The 7,385-nt window shown below is 47.9% G+C and overlaps 1 protein-coding gene across 1 annotated transcript in view; it reads left to right on the top strand.

The window, feature by feature from the left end:
- The first annotated feature begins 1,043 nt into the window (after positions 1-1,043).
- The window catches only part of LOC116371451 (glutamate receptor ionotropic, NMDA 2A-like), a 39,584-nt gene continuing 33,242 nt past the window's right edge, over positions 1,044-7,385 (top strand). Inside the window, exon 1 of the mRNA XM_031820322.1 lies at positions 1,044-1,695. The gene's annotated coding sequence lies outside the window, so the exon portion shown is untranslated. The remainder of the gene's footprint in view (positions 1,696-7,385) is intronic.

Raw genomic sequence — 7,385 nt, 5'->3', positions numbered from 1 at the left:
TAACGGCTCTAGATGCAGCACACGGAAAGGCTGCTGGGTATTTCATCTCTCTCTGCATCGCTCTCCCCCTCTGTTTCCCTCTCTCTCTTTCTCCATCTCTTTCCCTTTCCCCTACTCTCTCTCCATCTCTCTCCACCTCTGTTTCCCTCTCTCTCTTTCCCCTACTCTCTCTCCATCTCACTGCATCTCTCTCCATCCCTCTCCCTCTCTCTCCACCTCTCTCCCTCTCTCTCCACCTCTCTCCCCCTCTCTCTCTCTCCCTCTCTCCCTCTCGCTGCATCTCTCTCCATCCCTCTCCCTCTCTCCCCCCCTCTCTCCATCTCGCTGCATCTCTCTCCACCCCTCTCCCTCTCTCCCTCTCGCTGCATCTCTCCCTTCTTTCTCCAGAGTGCAGTAGCAGACTCCATACAAGAGTTCTGCAGAGAGAAAGGGAGGGGGGTTGGGGGGAGGGGGTGCTTTGACGGCAGGCGGCATGTGGAATTTAAATGACAGCTATTCTACGTCACTGAGAGGCACCCCCTGGCCGACAGACTCCACATCCTGATATAGAAGGATAGAAAATAGAGAGATTAGAAGGAAACGACGACAGAAAAAAAGGAGAAGAATTAGGCTATTCTGGTGCATTATTTTATTTCACCTTTGTGTCAGCCAATCACAAAACAAAACACCTTTATGTCAGCCAATCACAAAACAAAAACAAATAATACAATATGACATAAAAGCAGTGGTTCGTTACAAGGTCTGAAGAAAATGATCGTCATTTATTATAATCAAAACGTTCTAAGGATCGTCTTCCGGTGATAGAAGTTGATGCTGCCTGCGTTGTGTTATCTAGTTCATTGCGCTGAAACCGGAGTTCAGCAGGGTGTTTGTGTGACGGAAGTCGTCTCAGTTCTGAAGGAACTAGTCGCCCGAGCAGACCCACCGGGCAACAACAAAAAAAACAGGTTGAATCAACGTTGTTTCTCACGTCATTCTAACCAACAACAACAACATCACTGTGATGATGTTGAATCAACGTGGAAAACTAATTGGATTTGTAAAAAAGTCATCAACACAAAAGGGCATTTCATTTTTTTTCCCCCAAATCCAATGACATTTCTTGTTGATTTCACGTCGAATTAGTTTGACAGCTCAACCAAATGCAAAACTAGACGTTTGTGGCCAGTGGGGTGGGAGCCCAGCGAGCAGCGCAGGCACCGTCGGTCCGTCCATCCTTCCAGCAGCCAGTCCCTCTTCTGCAGAGCGCACTCACTCACTCACACGCACGTACTCACGCACACAAACACGTTGTAGTCAGTCCTACCGTGTGCGTTGCGTGCAGGGCAGCTCGGCTCGCTGCTCGCAGCTGGGATAGGACGAGAAAGAAGACCACGGGAGAAGGAGAAGACAAGGGGTGTGTGAAAAGGGACTTACGTTCGACTGGAAGATGTTGGACTGGGATATTTGTACCGCGGCGGACCAAGGAACACGGTACACAATGAGCTCTATTGGATTACAGTGATTGTGCTGCTCTTTCTCCGCGGTGTGTGTGGAGTTATCAACAGGATTAATATTCTATACCTCGGGAAAGAAGGAATAAACGCTTGTCTTCATTTGGTTTGAGTTCCAGAGGACGCGGGGGGGAACCGGCTGGGCTGTTGTAATGTCACCTCATCACCCCGCTGTTCTGAAGCTCTATGAAAGGGAGAGGCTGTAAGTATGTCCCTGTGTAATACGTCTTTCTGTCAGTGTCCATGTCCCCCTGCAGGTTCCCCCCTCCGCTCTGTCTCTCTCTTGTCTATTCATGTTTTCATTATCGACATTACTGTTGGGTTTTTCAACGGTAGCGATAGGCTGCCCCGTTTTACGCATAGCCTTACCGTGCCTTGACTCTCCAAAGTGCAGCGAGCACTAGGCTGTGTGTGTGTGTGTGTGTGTGTGTGTGTGTGTGTGTGTGTGTGTGTGTGTGTGTGTGTGTGTGTGTGTGTGTGTGTGTCTGTGTGTCTGTGTGTGTGTGTGTGTGTGTGTGTGTGTGTGTGTGTGTGTGGTGTGTGTGTGTGTGTTGTAGGATATGAGGGAAAGCTCAGCTCTTTTTCTCTTTGGGTTTGATTTCATTGTGATCAACTGTGCTTCAGAACTAAACCCCCAGCCTGTAGGTTACCATGGGTGCACATAGGTACCATTACCCACAACCACCTTTGTCCTGGTTAGGTTACATATCAACCTATAACCCCTTCTCTCCCCCTATCCTGCTACATATCATCCTACCACCCCAATATAACCCCCTTTACCCCCCTCTACATATCACCCTACCACCCCAATATAACCCCCTCTACATATCACCCTACCACCCCAATATAACCCCCTCTACATATCACCCTACCACCCCAATATAACCCCCTCTACATATCACCCTACCACCCAATATAACCCCCTCTACATATCACCCTACCACCCCAATATAACCCCTCTACATATCACCCTACCACCCCTATATAACCCCCTCTACACATCACCCTACCACCCCAATATAACCCCCTCTACATATCACCCTACCACCCCTATATAACCCCCTCTACACATCAACCTACCACCCCAATATAACCCCCTTTACCCCTCTCTACATATCACCCTACCACCCAATATAACCCCCTCTACATATCACCCTACCTCCCCAATATAACCCCCTCTACATATCACCCTACCACCCCAATATAACCCCCTCTACATATCACCCTACCACCCCAATATACCCCCCTCTACATATCACCCTACCACCCCAATATAACCCCCTCTACATATCACCCTACCACCCAATATAACCCCCTCTACATATCACCCTACCACCCCAATATAACCCCCTCTACATATCACCCTACTACCCAATATAACCCCCTCTACATATCACCCTACCACCCCAATATCACCCCCTCTACATATCACCCTACCACCCCAATATAACCCCCTCTACATATCACCCTACCACCCCAATATAACCCCCTCTACATATCACCCTACCACCCCAATATAACCCCCCTCTACCCCCCTGCTAAATATCTAGTTGTGGTTTTAAGAACAGCCCAACACAGATGTAGGATTGTAATTTGATCACAATTTTGTTACTGAGAATATTCCTTCACAGCAAGAAATGCTAAACTTGTAGTTTCTTTTCCTTTTAAAAAGGCTTCTAAAGTTAGTAATTTCCACGTTGAAAGAGAGAAAAAATTATCAACCCCATACAAAAATATCCATGAATTATAATCCACATAATAATTCACATATCCTGTTGCTGCAGGATTACTTTCCTGCTGTAGCAAACTGGCTCAAATTAAGATCATACATCTGTAACTGGTGGAATAAACGGAGTCGTTGTTCCGTTTCGGTACCTATATGTGTGTGTGAGCAGAGTGATCTTGTTGCAGACTCGTGTCATAATCATGTGAGCGGAGCGCAGGACGAGCATCTCTCTCTCTGAAGACTAAACAGCGCACCGGAGCCCCCGGTAAAAATACAATAAGACAAACACCCTCTGTATCTGCCTGCCCTCGATCTCGCCGCTGTCTAGAGCTCCTGGGGGTTTGTGCGGATGCTGCAAGCATTACGTGAGACAGGAGGGGAAACGAATGAATTGTTCAAACCCCCCCCCCCCCCCATTAACGCGAAGCCTTCGCTGAGAGAACATGATGTGGGAATGAAGCGTGTGGGATTTTCGGGAAGGAGAAGAGACAGTGAGAACAGATGCTACAGGGTTACACTTCTTCCCTCATTGGCTCTCCTCGTCGACACTGCGGGTTTCTGCTGTCCATCGGTTTTCCATTCAGCCTCAGAACTTCCTTTGTGTGTCGCGGTGGTCCAGCAAGGCTACAGGCTCTGAATGACCGAGAGAGACCAAATACTGTTGGTTTTTAAGAATATTGAACCCAACCATTTGTTCAGTCACGGCCGAGATAATAGTAACGGGTAAATTCGGATAGCCACGCTTTGCTTTTTCCGCTTTTCATGTTGGTGCTAGTAAAACAGGCATGGTACAGTGCCAGGTATCAACAGCCAATCCAGTAAGGTGAATGGAAACTATAGGGAGCTTCAATTGGTCAAATAGCAACACTGTGTCGCAAGAGTATATGCTTAAAGTTCAGCTCATGCCAACTTTGATCCGGTTCCGTGTAAAACATCACTCGTCTATGTACGCATTGCCCAACGGCCCCCAGCATGCTATATGGGTCTCTTATGTCAGGATCTGTCACCCACGCCCACATACAACTTGACTCGCTGGAGAGACTCGCTGGAGAGAGAGATTTTTTTGTATATTATCTACCTCACTTGCTTTGGCAATGTTAACACATGTTTCCCATGCCAATTGAATTTAGAGACAGAGAGAGAGAGAGAGAGAGAATATGTTTTGTCCTACATTCCGCAGAACAAGCAGCCGGGCCGATAGGTGGCTGCAGTCCCGGGTCCCGCCAGTAGGGGTCGTCGGTGTATTGTGGTGCATCCAGAAACACTTTAATGAGAAATCAAAATGAATTTACATCTTCTCTTCTTTCCCCTTCCGTGCTCTCGGAGCCAGTCACGTTGTAGAGGCACAGTTCTTACATCTGACTGAGTCTCGGCTTGCAACATGGACAGGGAGGGAGGGAGGGAGGGAGGGAGGGAGGGAGGGAGGGAGGGAGGGAGGGAGGGAGGGAGGGAGGGAGGGGGAGAGGGAGGGGGAGAGGGAGGGGGAGAGAGAGAGAGAAGCATTTCTGTTTTAACAGTGTGAATAAGTCAAGGCCCTGAATGAAATTGAAATGAGAGAGAAGGATAGCAGCAGAGAGAGAGAGAGAAGTCTGGTCCTGGCCTATAGCAGCAGAGAGAGAGAGAGAGAGAGGAGTCTGGTCCTGGCCTATAGCAGCAGAGAGAGAGAGAGAGAGAGAGAGAGAGAGAGAGAGAGAGAGAGAGAGAGAGAGAGAGAGAGAAGCATTGATGTTTAAACGGTGAATCAGCTTGGTCCTGGCCTATAGCAGCAGAGAGAGAGAGAGAAGTCTGGTCCTGGCCTATAGCAGCAGAGAGAGAGAGAGAGAGAAGCATTGATGTTTAAACAGGGTGAATCAGCTTGGTCCTGGCCTATAGCAGCAGAGAGAGAGAGAGAAGTCTGGTCCTGGCCTATAGCAGCAGAGAGAGAGTGAGAAGCATTGATGTTTAAACAGGGTGAATCAGCTTGGTCCTGGCCTATAGCAGCAGAGAGAGAGAGAGAAGTCTGGTCCTGGCCTATAGCAGCAGAGAGAGAGGCATTGATGTTTAAACAGGGTGAATCAGCTTGGTCCTGGCCTATAGCAGCAGAGAGAGTGAGAGAAGTCTGGTCCTGGCCTATAGCAGCAGAGAGAGAGAGAGAAGTCTGGTCCTGGCTTATAGCAGCAGAGAGAGAGAGAGAGAGAGAGAGAGAAGTCTGGTCCTGGCCTATAGCAGCAGAGAGAGAGAGAGAGAGAGAAGCATTGATGTTTAAACAGGGTGAATCAGCTTGGTCCTGGCCTATAGCAGCAGAGAGAGAGAGAGAAGTCTGGTCCTGGCCTATAGCAGCAGAGAGAGAGAGAGAACTACTTAACACATTGGAAAGAATTAACAAAAAAACAGAGCAAACTAGAATGCTATTTGGCCCTACACAGAGAGTACACAGCGGCAGAATACCTGACCACTGTGACTGACCCAAAATTAAGGAAAGCCTTGACTATGTACAGACTCAGTGAGCATAGCCTTGCTATTGAGAAAGGCCGCCGTAGGCAGACATGGCTCTCAAGAGAAGACAGGCTATGTGCTCACTTCCCACAAAATGAGGTGGAAACTGAGCTGCACTTCCTAACCTCCTGCCCAATGTATGACCATATTAGAGAGACATATTTCCCTCAGATTACACAGATCCACAAAGAATTCGAAAACAAATCCAATTTTGAAAAACTCCCATATCTACTGGGTGAAATTCCACAGTGTGCCATCACAGCAGCAAGATTTGTGACCTGTTGCCACGAGAAAAGGGCAACCAGTGAAGAACAAACACCATTGTAAATACAACCCATATTTATGCTTATTTATTTTATCTTGTGTCCTTTAGCCATTTGTACATTGTTAGAACACTGTATATATATATAATATGACATTTGTAATGTCTTTACTGTTTTGAAACTTCTGTATGTGTAATGTTTACTGTTAATTTTTGTTGTTTTTCACTTTATATATTCACTTTGTATGTTGTCTACCTCACTTGCTTTGGCAATGTTAACACATGTTTCCCATGCCAATAAAGCCCTTGAATTGAATTGAATTGAATTGAGAGAAGTCTGGTCCTGGCCTATAGCAGCAGAGAGAGAAGCATTGATGTTTAAACAGGGTGAATCAGCTTGGTCCTGGCCTATAGCAGCAGAGAGAGAGAGAGAAGAACCTATCTGTTAGTGGTTAGACTATATAACCCCCCCAGATACCAGACAGTTAACCTATCTGTTAGTGGTTAGACTATATAACCCCCCCAGATACCAGACAGTTAAACTATCTGTTAGTGGTTAGACTATATAACCCCCCCAGATACCAGACAGTTAACCTATCTGTTAGTGGTTAGACTATGGTATAGAATGAGGGATGCCGTTGGGACGGAAGGGAAATACCAGGGGGGAGAGAAAAAGAGGGAGGTGAGCTGAATGTTTCAGTAATGAGTTTAGCCCAGGTATACTCCCCCCCCCCCCCTTCGCTACCTGTACAGGTGTGTGGTGGACTCAGGTGCAGAGCGAACTCACAGGGATTTATGCCTGTTATGTCACAGGGCACTGTTTCCCATCACACACACACACACACACACACACACACACACACACACACACACACACACACACACACGCACACACACACACACACACACACACACACACACACACAATGTTATTCAGTCATCCTAAAGAGGTGTGTGGTCAGGCCCTAACATGGTTGTGTGTTCCTCAGGCCCTAACGTGGTCGTGTGTTCCTCAGGCCCTAACATGGTCGTGTGTTCCTCAGGCCCTAACGTGGTCGTGTGTTCCTCAGGCCCTAACATGGTCGTCTGTTCCTCAGGCCCTAACATGGTCGTGTGTTCCTCAGGCCCTAACATGGTCGTGTGTTCCTCAGGCCCTAACATGGTCGTGTGTTCCTCAGGCCCTAACATGGTCGTGTGTTCCTCAGGCCCTAATATGGTCGTGTGTTCCTCAGGCCCTAACATGGTCGTGTGTTCCTCAGGCCCTAACGTGGTCGTGTGTTCCTCAGGCCCTAACATGGTTGTGTGTTCCTCAGGCCCTAACATGGTCGTGTGTTCCTTAGGCCCTAACATGGTCGTGTGTTCCTCAGGCCTTAACATGGTCGTGTGTTCCTCAGGTCCTAACATGGTCGTGTGTTCCTCAGGCCCTAAC

The sequence above is a fragment of the Oncorhynchus kisutch genome, unplaced genomic scaffold (genome assembly GCF_002021735.2).
Source record: "Oncorhynchus kisutch isolate 150728-3 unplaced genomic scaffold, Okis_V2 scaffold3238, whole genome shotgun sequence".
NCBI lineage: Eukaryota > Metazoa > Chordata > Actinopteri > Salmoniformes > Salmonidae > Oncorhynchus > Oncorhynchus kisutch.
The sequence above is the reverse complement of the archived record's forward strand: the minus strand, read 5'-3'. Positions and strand labels throughout refer to the sequence as shown.